The sequence below is a fragment of the Schistocerca gregaria genome, chromosome 4 (genome assembly GCF_023897955.1).
Source record: "Schistocerca gregaria isolate iqSchGreg1 chromosome 4, iqSchGreg1.2, whole genome shotgun sequence".
NCBI lineage: Eukaryota > Metazoa > Arthropoda > Insecta > Orthoptera > Acrididae > Schistocerca > Schistocerca gregaria.
In genome coordinates this window covers 200,187,426-200,211,045 of record NC_064923.1, presented here as the reverse complement: position 1 = coordinate 200,211,045, position 23,620 = coordinate 200,187,426, and the positions used below count along the sequence as shown (strand labels likewise).

The 23,620-nt window shown below is 43.2% G+C and overlaps 1 protein-coding gene and 1 non-coding gene across 4 annotated transcripts in view; both read right to left on the bottom strand.

The window, feature by feature from the left end:
- Window positions 1–23,620, bottom strand: part of LOC126266830 (protein slit) — a 1,561,007-nt gene that overhangs the window by 762,315 nt on the left and 775,072 nt on the right. The gene's annotated exons all lie outside the window — the stretch shown is intronic.
- On the bottom strand, window positions 14,972–15,048 carry Trnat-agu (transfer RNA threonine (anticodon AGU)). Its single transcript has one exon. It is a non-coding gene; the product is annotated as a tRNA-Thr (tRNA).

Genomic DNA, 23,620 nt, shown 5'->3' with positions numbered 1-23,620 from the left:
ATAAGGGTGCCGCAGGATTGACTAACGGGGACAGCATTAAAGCAGTCTTCGAATGTTCAAATGTGTGTGAAATCCTATGGGACTCAACTGCTAAGGTCATCAGTCCGTAAGCTGACACACTACTTAACCTAAATTATCCTAAGGACAAACACACACACCCATGCCCGAGGGAGGACTCGAACCTTCGCCGGGACCAGCCAGTCTTCGACTGAAGAGAACAACAACAGCAACAGCAACCTGCCTCATGACTTGCGAAGTTTGTATTTCATTGCATACAAGTCTCCTTGCCAATACTTCTTTGGACACAGGAATTTGCTACGTGCATCCACCTGTATATAGAACGTACTACAGCGCCCTACAATGCGAGCTCTGTCATGTCAGTCCAGTTTAGTGAATGAATAAAACGCCAGAAACAATTCATTACAATAGAAATTAAATAATAAAAGTTAATCTACCTTCATTCCAGAAACTGTAGAAAATAAACTCGGTTGTCAGTATTCAGTGTAATTGACACAACGTGCGCAGTAATATTAATTTCTCTTCGCAGTTATTCGACAAGCAATTTCTGTGTATAGGAAATTAGCTGCACTCAGGCATCTTGAAAAATGTTTGGAACGACGATGACACTGTTCATAATATTGCTCAACATTAGAGAAATCGTGCCGTATTAACTATTTTCAATATTTCCACTTTAAATTAAACACATTGTTCGTTAGTTAAAATGAACTTCATCGATTACTTAAATAATTATTTTTATTGTAGTTTAACATTCTGTATACTTTTTTGTGTGATGTGAGTGGGCGTTTGTGAGTACGTACGCATATTGTCAATGGACAGATGAGGCAGAAGTACACCAAGCAGAAAAAGTTTGCTTATTGGTCCATGTTGGTACCAATTATAGACGAGAGGAAGGGGTGGTGGTTATGTTTTGTTTGTATGTGTCAGACGAGAAACAAGGAGAACATGGTAACCAGTTCAGTGAGGCATTGCTAAGAGACAGTGTATTGTTGACAGCTGTTTTCTGTTTTTTTTTTTTTATCTGATAAGACGGTAGTGAGAGAAACATTCATACTAGTAAGGATGACTCCGTTTTAGCACAGTCGGTCGAAGTAATCAGTGAGCCTTGGATAATTGACTAATCTCAGATGGAGGTAAACAGAGGGTTGCAACCACAGTGTGTAAAACGAACACTAGCCGCATACGCATTCCCGTAACAGAAACTGCGAATTCCTCGGGATATTTGCTAGGTCTGTGCGTTTCTGGAGCCGGCAGGGAGCGGAACTTCCGGCGTGTGTTTACGGAGTCGCCCCCTCACGCCGACTTCAGGCCTGCGCCCCTCCTCCTCGTCTATGCAAACTCAGCGCTCGTGGTCGCTGGGGGACCGCCTCCCTCTTGCTTTCGTTCCTTCTGCTTCGACGGTCTTCCCGTGTGCTAATAATAACAAGCTGCGCCGGAAACAATGATAAGTAAAGGCTTCGAAAACTCTCCGCAGGCCGCATCTTTCTTTTAGGGACGCGTTGCAGCAGCGCTCGTAAAAGAAAGAAATGCTGAAAGCAGTTAACACAACAGTTGTGCTGTATCGCATCCAGCTAGTACGTTAGGTTCACCCGTCAGATAAATATTAAAAAAAGAAAAAACCTCACGCACACTCAATCACTACTTTTGCATTTGGACTGCTGTTTCGCAAAGATAATAAAAAAAATGGCTCTGAGTACTAGTCCCCTAGAACTTAGAACTACTTAAACCTAACCAGCCTAAGGACATCACACACATCCATGCCCGAGGCAGGATTCGAACCTGCGATCGTAGCGGTCGTGCGGTTGCAGACTGTACAGCCTACAACCGCTCGGCCACCCCGGCCGGCCGCAAAGATAATAGTACGTCTTCCCTTCCAGAAAAGAAACTTTGAATTGTGTTCTTTCCAACTCTCTCGCAGTTTGTTTCTTACTGAATACAAAGAGAATATTTAACCTCCTTTGAAGGCACTGCATTTAGTCCTGTGATTGCAGCAGGATGATTGACCCTATGGCATATGGCACTTTCTTTCTTTCTTTCGCATACGCCATAGTCCCACAGCGATCACAGGGTCAGCGCGGTTACAACGGATTTGGCAGTGTTAGTGTTGGGGATGGCCGGATGCCCTTCTGCCGCCACCCCAGGACGGAATCAGTGTACCCCAACTGTCTGTGTCTAGTGTAAACCGTGAAATAGTGCGGATGGGTGTCAAATGCCTGCGACGCGTGTAACTGAGGCGGAACGTGAGGACCAGCACGGTATTCACCTAGAGGGATGTGGAAAACCACCTAAAAACCACATCCAGGCTGGCCGGCACACCGGCCCTGGTCGTTAATCTGCCGGGCGGATTCGATACGGAGCCGGCGCGCCCACCTGAGTCCAGGAAGCAGCGCGTTAGCGCGCTCGGCTACCCTGACGGGTACTATGGCCTATGGCACTATCCTTTTGATATTACATCGTGATATTACATCTGTGTTAATTAATCGAGCGAACTGCTGCTACAAAATCCTTTATTGTTTTAATGGGCCTTTCTAGTTTAGAGTTTTGTTGGTGACACTTGGTTCTCTTCTTTACGAACATAAATGTTATCAGAGACTGTTGCCTATTACAAGAATATAGAACTATTTCAAGTACTCCAACGCTTATTTTCATAATAATATTATTCTATCAATTGATTACTCCAGTAATTTTTTTAAACTGATTAATTTCCTATTCGGTCAGCATTTCCAGAAGATAGCACTCCGATGACCTTTTTATTTGTCTCGGTAACTACTGTGTTCTGCACGACTGTTCCAGTAGGTTAGCAAGTAACCCGAATCTTGTGGAATTCAGCTCTCGCAGGACACGTTCCCATCGTCTGGAAGAATGGACTAATTTTGCCTGTTGATCTTGCTGCGGGGAGACGCTCATCCTAAGGCTACTGAATGATTTCCAAACAGGGTAGGGACGTCGTTTGCTGGGGCTAGCGCTTCCATTGCAGAAATATCCGGTGCAAGCTTACTCTTCCATCTGATGTGGTTAGACTGCTGTGTAGCCTCCAGTAATTGAGTCCTAGCGATGAAGCCGGTTCTAGGTTTCATTCGGCGAGTTACAGCTTAATGATCACGCAGTGAATGACAGGGTAATGGATTTTTTTAGTCTTAAATGTCAAATGATTAGACAAACAGCAGTCTTACAGATATAGTCAAGAACAGTGAATTTCAGAGCAGTAAATTACGAGCGTGACTCGTGCAAAGGATTTCATACCACAATAAGAATTGTCTTTTTGGACCGGCGGCGGTGGTCTCGCGGTTCTAGGCGCGCAGTCCGGAACCGTGCGACTGCTACGGTCGCAGGTTCGAATCCTGCCTCGGGCATGGATGTGTGTGATGTCCTTAGGTTAGTTAGGTTTAAGTAGTTCTAAGTTCTAGGGGACTGATGACCACAGCAGTTGAGTCCCATAGTGCTCAGAGCCATTTGAACCATTTTTGTCTTTTTGGAAAATACAAATACTGGAAAATCAAAAATTGTTTACAAGTAAGCTTTCGACGCGAAGGGGACTGAATAGAAATCCCAAAGCTTCCTTACTGTTGCACTATTTACCGACTCTTATTCATTCTAAGACAGTGAGGGGACTATAACGTGGCAGCTTGGTGATCGTGGTAGTTCAGTACTAATCACACGTCTCTCTGACGTACTTCCCAGCCGAGAGACCATGGGAGCTTAGTAGCAAAGGTACCGTATGGAAGCCGCCGTGTATTGTTTCTGTTGGACTTAGTTACATGGCGTTGACGCCGTGCTCAGAAGAAACCATGAGTTGTTATTGAATCCTATTGCTCTAAAAACCACATATTCAGGTCTCCAGGCGACACGATAATGGTATCACATTAAACTGTGACCTCGAGGACCGCGGAATTCTACGCACACAAGGTTCTCGTTTCATGGCTGAATCACCTTTACTTAAAGTAATTACAAGGAATCTCAACCTGACACCTGTTTCTTCCTCAACTAGTATGAGGTAGTCGTTTCACTTTAGGTAGCTCCAGGGACACATTCAGATATTTTACAGCTGTTAATCATGCGAGCGGAACAATAATGAGTAATCAATAGATTATATTTATTCGTGTTGAATGTCAAACAGAAGTTTCTGCCATTTTCCTCCATTTCGTTTCACTTTTCTCTCGCTGAGAATTTCCTGTTTTACCGCAGTATCGGCTGCAAACAGATTCGCAGTGCTTTAGATGCCTTCCATCGAATCTTGTTTACTGCATGATTCAGCTGTCCCTACCAGTTCCGACCTTTACTGGTATCTTATGCAAATATAGTTCAAAACATTCCCACCTAAAATTGCTAAACCCTTTATACTCTAAAGGTTGCCTCTCTGTTTATCTGACTACAGGCAGAAGTCCGTTTCGCCTCCATTCGCAAATAAATACTGCATTAGTGGTCTGCTGTTGTACTGTGGTACTTACGGAATGACTAATAAAAACTTTTAAATACCGATACACAAATTATGCTACGGAAAGAGGCTAGTATATTCCTGAGCGAATACTATAATTTTCATTTTTGTGTACCAGGTTTGATTTTTTTCTTAAACTGAACTATTGTAAACTCATCGGTTTCCTATAATTATATATTAACGTAACACATTTCAATGTTTGTAGACAAATGATTCGCAAAAGCACCTGGGAAAATTGGTAACGCAAGGCCGACGTCACCTTGTACACCATATTGTCGATTAAAAATAGCTTCACACTTCTGAAAGTCCTTCCTCCGTATAGTAGTCTACAGTTCGCAGTTCTTTTGGGAAAAGGGGTAATACATAAATTGATATTTTTCGTTGACAGTGGGGGCCACATGTGAAGACAGACAGAAGCTTTTGTCTCAATTCATTCTTTTTTTATTTCTTGAGATTTTCTCTATACAAAGGTTTGTCTCCAACATAACAAAAAGACAGAAATTATTACATCTTTAACAAACGATCTTAATTTATCTGTTCATAATGTCCCTCCAGACGTTTCGATCTTGTATATCTTCTTCCTCTGCCCCCAGTCTTCTCATTGTTAGTCTTACATTTTGCAGCCAGGTGGTCATAGGGCGTCGTCTTCTCTTCTTTCCCTCTGGTTCCCATTCCAGGATCGTTTACGGAATTCTGGCTTCTCCCATTCTTCTTAAAATGCCCGTACCGTTGTAACTTCCTTCTATCTATCACGTCGTGTATTCTTTCTCTTACTTCCATCCTCTTTATTATTTCGTCGTTTCTTATTTTTTCTTTTCTAGAAATTGTTGTTGCTCTTCTTCAAGAGTCCATTTCTACTGCTTAAGTTTTTTTTAGGCTCAATTGAGCCTACATCTCAAAAACAAATATACATTCCGAAATAGGGAAACTTCGGGAGGGAGAGAGGATAGATTGAAATTTTGTTTGAGCTCAGTCCATAAATACTTCAACGAAATTGGATACGTGTTCCAAAACAGAGACGGAGATACCGAGACGAAGAGGGAGGGAGGGAGGGAGGAAGATGTACACATGGAGAACGAGAGAGAGAGAGAGAGAGAGAGAGAGAGAGAGAGAGAGAGAGAGAGAGAGAGAGATTTGAGGATGTCTGATGCACGTAAACTAGCAAACGTATGTACTCGCCTGACACTCGTGTTTACAGTCTCATATCGCGTGACGCTGCAATGCTGGGAGCTTGATTTGTGAGGACAGCGCCATCAGGATGCTGTCGCTAAGGTTAAGGAGGTCAAGACCCAATTCTGCACTGCTTGGTCACCAGGGGACGCGGCTAGCAACAAGCAGACGGGACAGGCGCCCAGCCGAAGAGTGGGGGAGCAGTTCTTTATAAACACAACCAGACCCTCGCACAGGCTAAGCCTTGTCCCCCAACCAGCACTCGGTGGCGTTTCTCGGCGGCACGTTCTATGGGCAGGCGTTCTCCGCCAAGATACAGTGCAACTACAAATGGTTCAAATGGCTCTGAGCACTATGGGACTTAACATCTGAGGTCATCAGTCCCCTAGAGCTTAGAACTACTTAAACCTAACTAACCTAAGGACATCACACATATCCATGCCCTAGGCAGGATTCGAACCTGCGACCGTAGCATTCGCGCGATTCCAGATTGCAGCGCCTAGAACCGCTCGGTCACAAAGGCCGGCTACAGTGCAACTGCCTACCTGTAGTTTTTGCAGGATACTGGTACAGACTAATGTGGCAGAATGTCTTGTACACTCCGTGCACTTCAGATGACAGGTACTGAAGATACTCGTATGTCACGATTTATTCTTCTACGTGAGGAGCTACGAGACGAGTGCGAACAGGAATCCGGCCAAACGTCGTGATGGCAAAGGTCCAGCACCGTAAAGAATAGTACGAAGGGCTAGGAAGAAAGAGTAATCGCTACTGACGTTATTAGGGACGCATCAAGAAATTGGACACGATTTTGTTGAAGACATCATCCATCATTAGTCCTAAATAATTTAGGTGATCGTTTATAATATATCTTAAACACATAACATACGTCTACATCAATATTCCGCAAGCCACCTGACGATGTGTCGGGAGTTACTTCTGGTATCAATAACAGATCACCACTATCCATTTCCACTCGCGAATGCCGCATAGATTAGATTAGTTTTTCGTTCCATAGATCCGTGTTGAGGAGATCCTCGTGGATGTGGAACATGTCACCGTTTTTTATTTTTTATTTTTATTTTTTTAAGCTGAAATAACAATACTAATAGTATTAATATATACAACACATCATTTGTTTCTATTAAAAAATTCGTCAATGGAGTAGAAGGAGTTGGCCACTAGTAAGTCTTTCAGGCTCCTTTTAAACTGATCTCTATTTGTAACTAAATTTTTTATGTTTGCTGGCAAATTATTGAAGATGAAAATATCATTAGCAGATATTTGTAGAACTACACTCGACATACTATTCATTGCAATACTAATGTCATCTGCAAACAAAACGAACTCTGCTTCTGGCAGTGTAACTGATGAGAGATCGTTAATGTACACAAGAAAAAGCAATGGCCCTAAGATGGATCCTTGTGGGACACCACATGTAATTTCTTCCCATTCTGATGATGACTGATGACTTAATTCACTAGTCCCTTGCACTGACACCCTTTGTTTCCCGTTAGCGAGGTATGACTTGAACCATTTTGCAGCACTGCCCGTGACACCATAGAATTCTAATTTATTTAAAAGGATGTTGTGGTTTACACAATCGAATGCCTTTGACAAATCACAGAAAATACCTGCTGCTTGTAACTTGTTATTTAATGAATTAAGTACGTTTTCACTGCAGGATTAATGATTGTCGATAAGACTGTTTCAGCTCGAATTCTCATTCCGCGAGATGTATGTGGGAGGAAGTAATAAGCTGTCACACACTTCCCGGAAAGTACACTTTCGAAATTTCAATAGTAGACCTCTCCCAATACACAACACCTCTCTTGTGGTGTCTATCACCAGAGTTCGTTGAGAATCTTTGTAACTCTCTCGCGTCGACTAAAACTCTTCGTGACAAAACGCGTCGCTCTTCCTATGCCTCTTCCACGTCTTCTATCAGTCATACCTGTTAAGGCTCCCAGATTGGTGTACAATATTTAAGAATCGGTCGAACAACAGCTTTGTTTCTTTCGTGGATGAATTACATTTTCTTAAGATTCTTCTTATGAATCTGCCTCGCATCTGCTTGTCCTACTATTTGTCTGATGTGGTCATTCCACCCAAGATCGCTCCGCATATTTACTCCTAGATATTTTGCGATAAATATTGTTTCCAATAATATGTCATCAGTAGTGTAGCTGTACAGTAGTGCAATTCTTTTTCTATGTATGCGCAATGTGTTATATTTATTTACGTTCAGGGTCGGCTGCTAGAGCCTGCGCCATTCATCAACCCCCTCTATGTCATTCTGCAAATCGATATTGTCGTTTGGCGTTGCTACTTTCTTATAGACAACCGTGTTATTTGCGAACAGTCTTAAAGAGCTACCGACGCTTTTTATTAGATCATTTATACTCATTCTCTCACGTTACCTTGGGTATTCTGGTAATTACATCTGTCGATTATGTTTCCATCCCAGAAGCGTGGACGCTGATAAACAACTAAGTTTCTTCTATAAATAATAATACCTAAAAAATAATTGGTAAAACGGAATCCACAAAATATTCTTCGCTGTAGGGTCCAGAAGACCTCAGATTTTGAGAGTTGCAATTTTTTCGTATTCCAGCTAATTAAAGTTAAACGTAATGTTCCTAATCCATCTCAGAAACTTACAATTCTTCAGCATTTCGACAGACGAGAATGCTTGTAGGACATAGCTACAGATTTTCTTTCATGGAAAGGGGATGATAAACCGTAGACAGGTTTATGCTTTGTGTTTATCCGTGACACGTGACCTGATTGACTGAATAGTGCCGTACTGCCCACGGAAGGTAGGGATAATGTTCGCATGCCGATCCGGCACAGATCTTTAATTTGTCAAATTATCCATGTAAATATTTATGAAGATGTGGAAATTTAAATCTATTTACAACACATTAACAGGAGTTCCAAGTAGATCAGTCCCCCAACGGCCAGTTACCAGCATAAGGTCCTTCAGTCCAATTTTTTTTTTCTTTTCTATCATCACTCCATAAATCTCTGGGGGCGACTTCTGTAAGAGGAAAGCAGTGAGATGCACCATTTTTCAGAACCCACAATAAACTATAGATACCTCTATAATGACTGGATAAGGCATTCGGAAGCTCGGTAGCAGGCACCGCCTCCAGTTGCATCAGTGTAAAGCATCATCGGGGTACCGACATCGACATTTAACTCGTGCTTTTACCTACATACCGATGGAAGATTGACGTCAACACAGCTACAACTGTATGAATCGGATACTTATTCTAAATGAGACTAAAATTTTCCTTGAAAACCCCACCAACTATAATATCTCAGGTCGATGAAAGGAAACAATTATTAATTTATTCCGGATGTCGAATATAAGCTCTGCCCATAATATCTCACAGCAACCATCTACTTCAATTTCAGCACAAGATAAAGTGCTCCTAACACCAAAAATCACGCCACCACAGACTGAATTTAATCTATCTTTTCTTAACACTGCTAGGTCCCTGGTAAGAAATTCGGTTGATTTATCTCAAGCCTTAGCCAACTGTAACTATTTCAGCTTCAGTTCTTTCTATGAGGGCTTGGAGCTCTGGTTGATTCTCGACACAATTACGACAATTAACAACTATAAATCAATGTTTCCTATGTCCACCGTCGTCCATTGTTTTACATGCTCCTTTTACGAGTGAATCCCAATTTGTGCCTTTCTGAGACACTAACTTAAAAGACAGCTCAGTCCATCTCTCACAGTCCCCGCTACTATCTCCTGATCTCTCTATCAACGCACACTCCGCTGTAGAGTGAAAATTTCATTCTAGAAACATCCCCCAGGCTGTGGCTAAGCCGCGTCTCCGCTATATCCTTTCTTCCAGGAGTGATAGTTCTGCAAGGTTCGCAGGAGAGCTTCTGTGAAGTTTGGAAGGTAGGAGACGAGGTACTGGTGTAATTAAAGCTGTGAGGACGGGGCGTGAGAAGACCTCTTTATGTGGTACAGGTGAAAGAAACTACAGCATACACGGTCGCCTCTGATTCATACCCTCCTCTCGACAGTCTGTCAAAGGTCTGCAGTTGGTCGTCTCGCTCTCAACGAAGCCCGCCTTCGTCTTACAAGCGAGAGTGGCTGCCTTTATTTCAGATATCCGGTGGAAACAGGAGAATCTCTCCCGATCACATCTTCAGTACCGGCATGAGCCACAAACTGCAGCTGCATCGACATCCTGAAGGAACCGTTCTACATCTGGCATGACTCACCCGCTATGCAAAAAGTGCACACATTCTGCGAATGCCGGCGCGACCGCTACGGTCGCAGGTTCGAATCCTGCCTCGGGCATGGATGTGTGTGATGTCCTTAGGTTAGTTAGGTTTAAGTAGTTCTAAGTTCTAGGGGACTGAGGACCACAGCTGTTGTCTCATAGTGCTCAGAGCTATTTGAACCAATTTGCGAATGCCGGACCTTACGGGCGGAGAGGCTTCTTCTGAAACAGAGCAAGCGACGGCAGCTGTCTCAAGATCGTTTTCAGCCGCAGCTACCCCCATGAAACCTGTTCATCAAACTGTAGTGACCATTCAACCGGCTCTCCTGAAAATGTTTCGCTGCCTGCCACACCTTTAAACGACCCCCTCTCGACCACGGGATATATTATGGATATGTGAAGGAAGTAAATGTGATCTGAGAAGCTTCAGAACCAAAGTTGTATCACAAAAAAAGAACTACCAATCACGGTGTGAAGCAACTCATCTAGGAAGTTTCGTGCTCTCGTATTATAAAGGTATGTTACATCAGTTAGAACTGCTCCATGCGCTATATCGTACCCTATTCATTTTTATCGCAGCCGTTCTGCCACAGAATGTTCCCCTCGTGTAATATTTCAAAACGCGAAATTTTGCAGCGAATAAAAGAAAACATTTCCGGCAACTGTGACACAGACAAACCGGACGTCCGCAGTACACGCCGCTTGGAAACTGTCGCTCACAAGTTTTGAGTGAACCGCTGTCAGTCCGCAAATGTGATAACTGCTCGTGGCACGCATTGTTCGAATGCGTCGATAACAGGTGCTAATGTTTTTTGCTCAACAGCGGCGACTACCTGCAGTATTTCTGTACCAATACTCTCGCAGGGGAAATATTTTTGTTTTGTCCCGAAAGCAGTCCAAACAAACTGCCGTGAGTTATCAGTATACGACTGAGCAAGGGAGAGAATAACTGTAAGTACATTACATAACCCTTTGATCGGGGGGTTGGGGGTGGGGGGGGGGGGGAGACAGAATCTGATAGAAGGTGATGGCTTTGTTGTTACTGTCAGTACGTTTTTTTTTCCTGACTATGTGAAAGTACTCTGGTTTATAGAATATTACGTGCCATCAGAATTACGTGCCATCAATCACCAAGTCATGAATAGATTAATATTCTCACTGCACGTGAGAAGTACAGCTTATTAAAAACGAGAAACAAAAATTGTAATTTAGTGAAAGAAACTTAGAAATCAGTTTCATTATTCACAGTTTCACATTTCGTAGTCTAGTAGTTCCAAAATAATAGCAGGTGAATAAATGGAATTTTAAAGTCACGTTGTTTAAGATGGGAGAAGGACGGGGTGGCGGAACCTATGGGGGCTATCTCACCAACACGGCCATTGTGGTAGTCCCCCTCTAGGATGCAACTCGTAAGTTTCAAACCGAAATGAGGTCATGTGACATAAAAAAAAACAGAATTAGAGGAGAAAAACATTGGTGTCTTGCGAGTGCGGCATTCTCGAATTACGCCGCATTTTGTACATATCGATGCAAGTCCTGGTGACAACATACAATACCTACAAAACGAGCTCGATGTGCTTTCCAGCGCACTGTAAGAACGTTTTCATCTGCTTTAATCATTCGTCATATAATTTAAGCAGCTGTCATTATTAGTGAACAGTATACCCCACTTTCCTTTGAGAAGAACCAGTACTGAAGCACCGACTCTTGCTGAACTATGGTAGCATAGTGGTTAACGTTGACGCATCCACTGCCAATGTCAGCTTTCGATTTGTCTGCGACGGAGCCAGTTTCAAGGAATTTCGCAAGACGTTTCACCACCGCACTGTGGGTAACACGTGGTCTTTCTGGGTGGCGTTCGTTGGTATTTTCTGCCACAGCTATTCTCCCGTCCTGACATCGGGACAGTTTCAGTGCTGGAGTAATTCTTTATATCTCTGATATGTTACAACCTCTTTGTATTTCAAAATGATGGACTCCATCCGAGATAACGACTACAGGTGTAATAGAATCTTCTGGCCAGACATCATAGCACTAGCCACTCCAACAAAACAAGTACTAACACGCATAACTGCACTTGTTCGTGAGTCAATAAAAGAAGCTTTTCTTATATATGTAAACTAGTGTAATTTCACAGCCACTAATTGTGGGGATTTTTATTCCAAAGTGCCAATAACACAACCTAACATAAAAGTACAACATTTAAGTATCACTACATGGCATATATCTTTGTACACTAAACTTTTTACTTAAAATGTCGATATATTTCGCAAGACATTCATTGTACTTACGTAAACGAGAACCTCCGTAGTAAAAATCCACCACATCTCAACCTTGCTTAAGTTCAATGTAGTGGGGTGAACCACTATTACGCGATCACATCCTTCAAAAATTTCGCGTTATTCGTTGCGCATAATGTGTCGTGCATCGCCCAACAACACCGGTGTAGCGCCGAACTATCTACTCTTTTCCGTCAGCATCTAATTGTATTGTGATTAACGTTGGTGCCAAGGGGCCCGGGTTCGATTCCCGATCACATCGGGGATTTTCTCCTCTCGGGACTGCTTGTATGTGTTCCTACCATTAAAGAACGCGCAAGTTGTCGAAAATGGATCAAGTAAAGACTTGAAACACGCGGCCGAACTCCCCAAAAAGAAGACTACCGGCCAAAAATGCCATACGCACATTTTACATTATTCATCAGTAAATGAATCGTAGCATGGTATTTTCTATAAATATCAATTATTTTTAGCATAGGCCAAGGGCCTTGCCGCAGTGGTAACATCGGTTCGCGTCAGATCACTGAAGGTAATCGCTGTCGGGCTGGGCTAGCACAGGGATGGGTGGCCATCAGGTCTGCCGAGCGTTGTTGGCAAGCGGGGTGCAAACTGAGGAGCTACTTGATTGAGAATTAGCGACTCCGTTGTCGTAAACTGACATACGGCCGGGGGAGCGGTGTGCTGATCACGTGCCCCTTCATACCCGCATGCATTGACACCCCTAAGCTGAGGATAACACGGCGGTCGGTCGTGGCCTGTTGGGGTGCAGTTATTATTAGCATTAATCTGGCTATTCTAGTTTTTCTTTTGCTGTCCAATCCGAAGACTAATTTGAAGCAGCTTACCACGATAGTCTATTCTGTACAAACCCCTACATTTCTGCATAAAAACTAAAACCCACATCCATTTCAGCCTGCTTACGTTACTCAAGTTTGGACTACCTCTACAATACAGGAAATTTATTTGCAATAGCGAATATGAACCGTCAACAGCTGATGACAATGAATATCTGTGCCAGACAGGGACCCCTGTGGCTATCTGTGCACCAATCACCGCCAGACCCAACCTGTACTCGTACATGACGCGTATGTAAGCAGGAAGGAAGTATTTATTGAAAGTCGAGGGCTTGGTATTGGCGAATAAATACGAAATAGGAGTGCCTGGGATGTTATGAAGTACGATGCAATCTTCTTTCGGACCTGTATGTCTACGATCACACGTCCCCACATTTCCTAGCTGTAAATTCACTGATACCCCAGAATGTGTTCTATTAATGAATCCCTTCTTGTAGTCAAGTTTTGGCATAAATTTCTTTTCTCCTCGATTCGATTCACTATCTCTTCATTAGTTATTCGATCTCATCTTCAGCATTCTTTTGTATCGAGATACTCTCAAAGCTCATATTCTATTCCTGTATGATCTGCAGAGATGTATTTCATTTCCGTGCAAGGCGACACTCTTGAGAAATATCTTCCGAAAATGTTTCCTAAGAAGTTTATATTCGGTGACCTCTTTTCAAGATAATGTCCACATGGTTCAACTGATTGTCCAGGTGCTTTGTCGTCTCTAACAGAATTATTACATCACTGAAAAACATCTAAATATCAACTTTGTCGCACTCATTTTCAACTACTGCTTCCCTTTCAAGTCCGTCGGCTCGTAACTGCCGTCTGTCTTCTACGCTAGTTTTAGACAACCTTTCGCTCCAAGCAGTTTATCCTTGCTAACTTCAAAATTTCAAGAAGTATATTCCAGTCAACACTGTTAGCTTTTTCTGTACCTATAAATGCTACAGACCAAGGTTTACTTTTCTTCAACATGTCTTGTAAGATAGATTTCTCCGGAACATATCTTTCCCGACGTTGGCTAATACAAGCTTTTCTATTCTTCCGTACATAAATAGTGTCAGTATTTTGATTCCTGCCAACATCTGATCGCATCACGTGTGGTACTGTAGGCGAGATATTTAAAAAACAAATATACTTCGTCACATACAGCAAGAATTCCGAGTGAAACATGAAATGGAAATGTGATGCTTTAAAATTGAAGAACTTAGGAACGGAGTTTGAAAGAATGGAAGGCTGTTAATTATGAGAGTGAAAGCATAATCACATTTCCATTCTTTCGCGACGTTAATAGAGAGACCCCTGCGTTCTGTGAGCGACACAGCGAGATGGGGAGAGGTGTCCCCGCTCTATTTCCGTCGGACGAAGTGCACTGCGATCCGTCCCCGTCCGCTTAAACTTGCGTATAACGACGCTCGCCGCCCTTGAAATCCAAGAGCAGGCTATTTAAAACCGCCCATCCGTTTTACGGGTATGACACCTTCATAAAGACGAAGTGTTACTGCTCCCAGGAAATATAAATCCCGCGGGCACATCGTTAGCGCTGCCGGAGCAGTTTTTAACTTTTCACAATTGTCGGCGGGACGTATCAATTACGTTGGTAAAACGCTTAGTGGCTAGCAGGTGGGGAATATTCATTGCTTCGGAAATGTGCCCGTCTGACGCTAATTGATCGAGGAAATACGGACGGCGATGAACGACGGGTCGGTCGTGGGAGCTGCATCCATCAGAGGAGCACTGGTAGTGGCGGTAATGTTGCGTCGCATACACGTTGAACTCTAATTATATGAACGCGTGGTGTCTGTTCTTTCGGATATGTCCGCAAGAACCCAAAATCCGCAGCTGTGAAGCAGTATGTGCAAATTGAAGGTGGAGAGGGGTGGAAAGGGGAGGGAAGGGAAGGGAAGGGAAGAGATCACTGCTGTCAGCTGCATAAGGACAATAAGCGGAATCAGCGGCGACGAGCGAAAATGTGAACCGGACCGGGATTCGAACCCGGGACCTCCTGCTTACTAGGCAAGTGCGTAAACCACTGCACCATCCGGGACACAGCTTTATGGCAACTGCAGTGACCATCTCGGCACGCGTCACGGCCCATCCACACTACCATCGAGCGCCACCTACCCGCAGCCCCTATCCACTTTCTTCATATTCACTACTCTGAGATTGCGACAGGAGGTAGGACGTAGTGCCTACAAGAACAGACACCACGCATTCATATAACTGATTACCACAGTTGGGCAGTGGAACTACCTTCTTCAGTGCAGATGCATAAATACGTCCGACATTCTGTGGGAATCTCAGAGTAGCGAACATGGTATTGTGAATCGGCCATGAGGCGAGACGAGATAGTCCGCGGAGTAGCAGTAACGCTGTGTCCAGGATGGAGCAGTGTTGAACGCACCTGCCTAGTAAGTAGGAGATCCCGGGTTCGAATCCCGGTCCGGTGCAAATTTTCACTCGCCGCTGCTGATTCCACGCAATGCCCTGATGCAGCTGACAGCAGTGATTCCCTCCTTTCTTTTCCTTTCTTCCCCTCTCCACATGCAATTTACATGTAATTGAACTCCAAGCCCACCAACCCTATTTCTACATCTACATATATACTCTGCCAGCCATCAAGCGGTGAGTGGCGGAGGGCACAATTCGCGCCAAAGTCATATTTACTCCCCTCTGTTCCACTCGCGGATCGCGCTGGGGAAAAACGACTATCTGAATGCCTCAGTACGAGCTCTTATTTCCCTTATCCTTGTGGTGATCATTGCGCGATTTGAAAGTTGGTGTTAATTACATATACTCTACTGTGAGCAACCCCTTCCGTTTAGCGCGCCATCTATCTGCAAGAGTGTCCCACTTCAAACTTTCTATGAGATTTGAAACGCTCTCGCGATGGCTAAATGTACCAGTCACGAATCTTACCGCTCCTCTTTGGACCTTCTCAATCTCCTGAATTAGACCCAACTGGTAAGGGTCCCATACAGACGAACAATACTCCAAGACTGGACGAACTAACGTATTGTAAGTTATTTCATTGTTGAAGGGCTGCATCGCTTCAGGATCCTACCAATAAACCGCATTCTAGAGTTCGCCTTACCCGTTACTTGTGTAATCTGATCATTTCATTTGAGATCATTTCTAATAGTCACACCCAGATACTTGACGGAAGTTACCGCTTCCAATGACTGAGTTGAGTTGAGTTGAGTTGATGTGGGGAGAAGAGACCAAACAGCGAGTTCATCGCTCTCATTGGGCTAGGGAAGAATGGAGAAGGAAGTCGGCCGTGCCCTTTCAGAGGAACCATCCCAGCATATGATTGGAGTGATTTAGGGAAATCACGGAAAACCTAAATCAGGATGGCTGGACGCGGGATTGAACCGTCGTCCTCCCGAATGCGAGTCCCGAAGACTGGGCATTTATTTTGTACTCGTACATTAATAGAGATTTTCGCCTTGTTATACGCAGTAGGTTACACTTACTAATATTGAGAGATAATTGCCAGCCATTACACCACGAATTTATTTTCTGCAAAACTTCATTGATTTGTTCACAACTTTCGTGTGATACTACTTTCCTGTAGACTACAGGAAAAGTCTAAGGCTGCTGTCAATACCATCAACCGGATCGTTTATGTCCACGGTTAGTTCGCTCACCAGGCATGATACCCAAGAACAAACTACTACCTATGGCGGCGTGTGAAGAGCCCGGTTAACGAGACTCCGGTCGAAACTCAGATGGACCTGTTGCTAGGATCGTCTCAACTCCCGGGTTACTTGAAAGTGAAATACGATGTCATGTCCTTGTACCCTCAACCCTGATCATTATGGATGACATTCGAACAGTACCTGTAAGGAACAGTTTCGCATTTGTTACGTACTGTACATACATTGACCTAACATATTGAACGCACAGACAAATTTAAGTGCTCGTTTTTCCCGCGTGCCGTTCGAAAATGGAACGGTGGAAAGACAGCTTGAAGGTGGTTCATTGAACCCTCTGCCAGGAACTTTATTGTGAATAGCAGAGTAATTACGTAGATGTAGATGTACTGCAAAGCATACATATTTAGTCTGAGGGTTGCAGCATTATTCGGTGTTTCGCACTGTAAGAAGTGACATATTAGAGGGATTTCCACTGTTGTGCAATTATTTTCACGGAAACAAAGGCAACCAGTGCAGTAAAGCGAATGAAGTATAAATATTCTGTTGTTATTTGACATTGTCAAACAGGGAGACAAGCAATCTGTTATGTTAAAATGTATGGATTAAAAATCCTAGGTCAAGTTTGCAAAAATATCTTTATTGATGACCAGTTTCAATTCATTGACACTTCAAAAGGAGGGAAGTGGTTCTGAACAGTGTGTGTGCTCAAAACGGATGGCAGTGTGTTCTCTGGAACGTGCTCCCATGCTGGCATTAAGGTTGATAATGAGTTCTTGTGCTACGCTATTCCTTTCCTTCACTGGCCTATTGACAGCTGCTGGATTGTCTTTGGTGCAACACGCAGTACATCTCGCCAACGCGAACCAAACGTGTTCGATAGTATTGAAGCCAAGAACGGACATGTCAGTCCATTCGGCGAATTCACTTTTGTTCCAAGAGCTCGTCCACCTACGCCGTTCGATGTGGCGTGTGTCGTTATGCATAAAGTCAGGGCCGAAAGCACCCTTCAAAAGCCGCACATAGGAAAGGACTACACTGTCACAATAACGCTGAGTGGTGAGTGTATCGTATTCAAAGATTTGGAGGTCAGCACGGCAATGCAACATTATGCCTTCGCACGCCTTCATTCCTGGACCCCCAAACCGATTGTGCTCAACGTACAGGACGTGTGAACACATGATGCACTCAGCAACACTGACGAACATGATTGTTTTGGCGGTCCAGGTGTCAAGGTGTGGGAGACATAATGTTGCACAACGATACTGATGTCCAAATCCTTGAGTACAGTACACTCACCGTTAAACGTGTAACGCCGCTTCCTTTGGACACGATGAAAATATAAAAATAGTACCCAAAACCCAATACAAGCGCCAGCCGATGTGGCCGAGCGGTTCCAGGCGCTTCAGTGTGGAACCACGCGTATCCTGCCTCGGGCATGGATGTGTGTGATGTCCTTAGGTTAGTTAGGTTTAAGTAGTTCTAGGAGACTGATGACCCCAGATGTTAAGTCCCATAGTGCTCAGAGCCATTTTGAACCCAATACAAGCTCCAAATCCAAGATCCAAACTTCATTAAAAAAATAAAACAAAGTCCCAGTGTGATAGCATCACTTGAATAGTAGCAAGTATACTGAAGAGAAACAGTATAAAAAGAAATAGAAAAGAAATCAAGTATAAAGAAACTTAGTATCTTTGCAAAAGAAAGTAAAATAGAATCCCTTTCGTATCAAATTAAAGTAAAAATTAATCGCAAAGTAATGCACTTATAGGCCACGGAATAGAACAAGTGACCTCAAATACTCCTTGTGAGTACTCTTTGAGGACACCGCGGAGTACAGAAGATTAAGTTATATATTGTTAATGTGCTTCTAGCGCTTGCTTGATCGTGTCGTAACTTAACGTGTGTTCTTGTACGTAGGCGATACGAGATAGTTTTTACATTTTGAAGATTTGCGATCTGAAAGAAATCACAAAGCTTGAACTCGGTAGATCAGCAACTTTGAGTATGTCATTAAGTCTACGTAAAGATAGAGAAATAAGCGAAATTTGTCTTAAATTGATTATTATCAATGGAAGAGGGAACTTTGTCCCAAAGTGATAGGGCGTTAGTAATTTAACGAAAAAGAAAGGGAATATTAGTATCGAATTGTGAGAAAATACTTAGATTTAGTTAAAGCAACTAGTGAAACTTGGATCTTATTGCAAACACTTTGACTGAAATTTACGTAACTAATACCACCCAGCTTAGAGAAAGGTTACGTCTTTAAGACAATGATAGGACGTGCTTAGACTATAATAAACGTGAATTTACCGTGTTTGATATTTATTTCAAACCAAATAATATTACGTGCTTACGAAACGTTTTATCAGTGCAACGATATAGGTTAATAACAGAACGCTGCATAAATATATGTGTAGGTTAGACTCATAACTCACATGCTCCAAAATAATTAAAACTGAGATGCCAACATATTCTCGTAACGCTTTATGCATAGAACATAATTCACGAAACAGTTATTCACATTTGGCACAAGATCCTGGAGAAAACCGGTGTTAAACTTCATTGTTAGTTTCAAAACTCTCATGTCCCGTACCTCATCTTGACCAATCATCGATTAGCTCACTCGGCGCCATTTCCTTGTGTAGTAGTAAATATTGATGCCAGTGGAGTGTGTTTTCTCTTCTGTTCAGTTATTTTGTGAAATATAATTCAATAAAGTGGCTGGAATAAAACTGATTTGAGACACAAGTCATGGAAGAAAAAGTGTTGCATATCGAGTCGCAACACGATAGTTCCCGCGAAACCAACATCGTATAAACAGGTCTGTACCAAAACCCACAAGATCCAAAATGGGGATTGTCAAAACTTACATGTTCCATGGCTCATTAACAAAACTCACATGACCCATAATATAACCTTAAGTATTGTAATATCTCAATAATCAAACATAGTCTGAAATATACATAATGATTTATAGCCATTGTTCTTGCAAAAAAATGGTTCAAATGGCTCTGAGCACTGTGGGACTTAACATCTTAGGTCAACAGTCCCCTAGAACTTAGAACAACTTAAACCTAACTAACCTAAGGACATCACAGAACACCCAGCCATCACGAGGCACAGAAAATCCCTGACCCCGCCGGGAATCGAACCCGGGAGTGGGAAGCGAGAACGCTACCGCACGACCTGTTCTTGCACATAGTGATGTCAATATATGGGACATGCGCACGACGCATGTAAAACACGTTTTTAGCCATTTGTGAAAATTTATGTTTTTGGAGCACGTGAAACAAAAAATGGCTCTGAGCACTACGGGACTTAACAGCTGAGGTCATCAGTCCCCTAGAACTTAGAACTACTGAAACCTAACTAACCTAACAACATCACACACATCCATGCCCGAGGCAGGATTCGAAACTGCGGCCGTAGCGGTCGCGCGTTTCCAGACTGAAGCCCCTAGAACCGCTCGGCCACTCCGCCGGGCGGAGCATGTGAGTTATGCTTCTAACCTACTCATATATATTTTTTGCCGCTCTAAAAATTTTTCGTACCGATTCAGAATATTTAGCTTACGTAAACTGAAAACTTTGGTGGAGAAAGTATTGCTGTATATAGACTGTAACCATGATTAGTGCAATAATAGCAGTTTGTATGCATCTACCTGTAGCTGTGCTCGTACACGTCGGTGAGTATATGATTATTTGAGCTGGCCGGTACAATCAATACGCACTCGGCGTGAATATAGTGCATCAGGACAAACTTCTTTTGTAACGTTCCTCATCAAACAGTATACAAACTTTCTACCGCTAGCTGGTCGGAGCATGATCTTCAGCAACGAACAATTTCAATACAATGAACAGTTACAAACGTTATTAAGACAATGTACTCCTTCCCCGTGTGCGTCTTTTGACGGCTGCTTTCGGCCCTGACTTCATTTTTGTGGATGACAATGTGCGACTGCACCGTAAGCATAGGTGGAGCAGCTCTCGGGACGAGAGGGAATTCACCAGATGGACTAGCTGCCTGTTCTTCTGACTTACCCCATCAAGATGTACTGCAGCACGTCTACATTCACCAAACGACCGCGCTAGAGGAAGAAAGCAACGTCCTTTTACAAGAACTCGTTACCAACTTTGCGGCTAGCATGCATAGCATCCCCAGTGAAATAATACGAAAAGACTTAAAAAACAGTACTTATAAAGAAGAGACATTTTAAAATTGAATAATATACATTTCTCTCGTGTACCCACATTATAATAATTTCTCTGTGTAAATTTCGAGGGCAAAGAAATATAACAAAATGATCTAAAGGGACGACAAGATACGCGCTTTTGTTAACTTTTTAGTCGTCTTCACTTCTTCTCTTGTCTTGGATACGTGTAGGCGGACATCTTGCGAGTGCTGGCAAATTAAGCAAATTTGTACTAATTAAGCAGATAATATATTGATTTAATATCATTGTTCACTTTTAATTTGTAAGAGGTGATCCCGAATTCATGTCCGCCTTCCTTTGAATTAACTTGCATTCGAGTAAGTTACAGTTCAACAATCGCAGCGGCCGATGCAGCCAACGGCGCCATTACGTGGCGATATTAACTTACAAAAAATTAGCGGAAGCGAAAAACTCGCCTGCTATTAACATAATATACATTTTTCTTCACAGCCGCAAGACGTTGCAGAAAATACGTAGCTTTATGATTCTTATTTTCACTACGGCAGCCGAGAGCCAGAGGCAGGACTCAGACTACAATGCAATGGTTAACGGAGGTAAGAAGAAATACTCTCGCGCGTGTGTGGGCCGCAAATTGTAATTAATAACTAAAGATCTTTTGCTGTAAAGTGAACTGACTAGCCGAGGAGATTAATATGAAAAGTTTATTCCATTGTTCAACTTATATACTCAAGTTTTAAGATTCAGTGAGTCTAATTCCACTGAAGGTCAACATTGTTAAAAAAAAAGAGAACTTCACAAAAGCGTTTAATTGTAAATCAAAATTAAAATGAAGTATCATGTTGATTAAGCCCACCAGGTAAGTCGGCAACAATCAACGTTACCAATAAATAATATATTAAATTACGACGGCCGTAAGCGCAGTTGGAGCAGCTCTTCGGATGAGAGGGAATTCACCAGATGGACTAGCTGCCCGTTCTTCCGACTTAAATCCCTTCGAGACGTACTGCAGCGCGTCTACATTCGCGAAACGACCGTGCTTGAGGAAAAAAGCAACCACCTTTTACAAGAACTCGTTACCAACCTTTCGGCCATCATGGGAGCATCTTCAAAAGCATTAACTGCCGCTGGTGGTGATCGCAAACCCTATTAAGAACCATCTGTCACCTTTTTGAATATTTAGAGGGCCACTATGAATGGAGGTGACTTCAGTGTGATTATTGTCTTTGAATAAGTGTCATTTCTGATCGTCTCATTCCATATTTCTTTCAGTTACCTTCTGTACTATACTACAGAAGATCGTTGATGTATGGTCCAAGTTTCATCGAGGTATATTACTTGGCAGTGACACATCAAGCGAAAGTTACTTTCGTCCTTTTGTACATCAGAGTATGACGATTCCATACATCCTCGGAAGTGGTTTTCGTGTCTGACCGTTCTTTCCACGGTTTTCGAAATCTTTTGTGTGGGATTGGTTACAGTATTCGCTTGCGCTGGTGCGGAGGGCTGGCACGCGACGCAGATGGGGTGTCTGCAGCGGCGGCCGAGAAGCCGCAGCGATGCGGCGGCCCAGATAACGCACAGGCAGAGGCGGGCCCCATCGGCTGTTCAGCAGGCTGCAATCTTGCGGTCGCCCCGACACGTTCCCCTTACCTGCCGGCCGGCCGCGTCAGCCACTGCTCCTAACTAGCGGCCCATTATGTTCCGGCACCTGTGATCGGCGGTCACCATCGAGCAACGGTACTCCACACCGCAACACGCCGGGCCTTGTATACCCAATGTGGCACGCCGAAAATTATCTTCTGGCCATCTACTTGCTGCGCATGCAAACATCTTGGGTTTGGCTTTACAGTGCCAGTTACACATATCGGTTGTAACTAAAAGTTTACTGTCCGGAAAAATAAGATCCCAATATTTACAGAAACGTAGTAGGGATCAAGGTACAACAGCCTCAGTGACATTTAAGAAGGGTAGTAGGAGTAATCCATCGAACTACAGATCTATATCATTGACGTCGGTTTGCAGTAGGGTTTTGGAGCATATACTGCATTCAAACATTATGAATCGTCTCGATGGGAACGATCTATTGATACGTAATCAGCATGGTTTCAGAAAACATCGTTCTTGTGCAACGCAGCTGGCTCTTTATTTGCATGAAGTAATGGCCGCTATCGACAGGGGATCTCAAGTTGATTCCGTGTTTCTGGATTTCCGGAAGGTTTTTGACACCGTTCCTCACAAGCGACTTCTTATCAAGCTGCGGGCCTACGGGGTATCGTCTCAGTTGTGCGACTGGATTCGTGATTTCCTGTCAGGAAGGTCCCAGTTCTTAGTAATAGACGGCAAATCATCGAGTAAAACTGAAGTGATGTCAGGTGTTCCCCAGGGAAGCGTCCTGGAACCTCTGCTGTTCCTCATCTATATAAATGACCTGGCTGACAATCTCAGCAGTTCTCTTAGGTTGTTCGCAGATGATGCTGTAATTTACCGTCTAGTGGGGTCATCCGAAGACCAGTATCAGTTGCAAAGCGATTAAGAAAAAAGATTGCTGTATGGTGTGGCAGGTGGCAGTTGACGCTAAATAACGAAAAGTGTGAGGTGATCCACATGAGTTCCAAAACAAATCCGTTGGAATTCGATTACTCGATAAATAGTACAATATTCAAGGCTGGGTGTAAAAATTACGAACAACTTCAGTTGGCAAGACCACATAGATAATTTTGTGGGGAAGGCGAGCCAAAGGTTGCGTTTCATTGGCAGGACACTTAGAAGATGCAACAAGTCCACTAA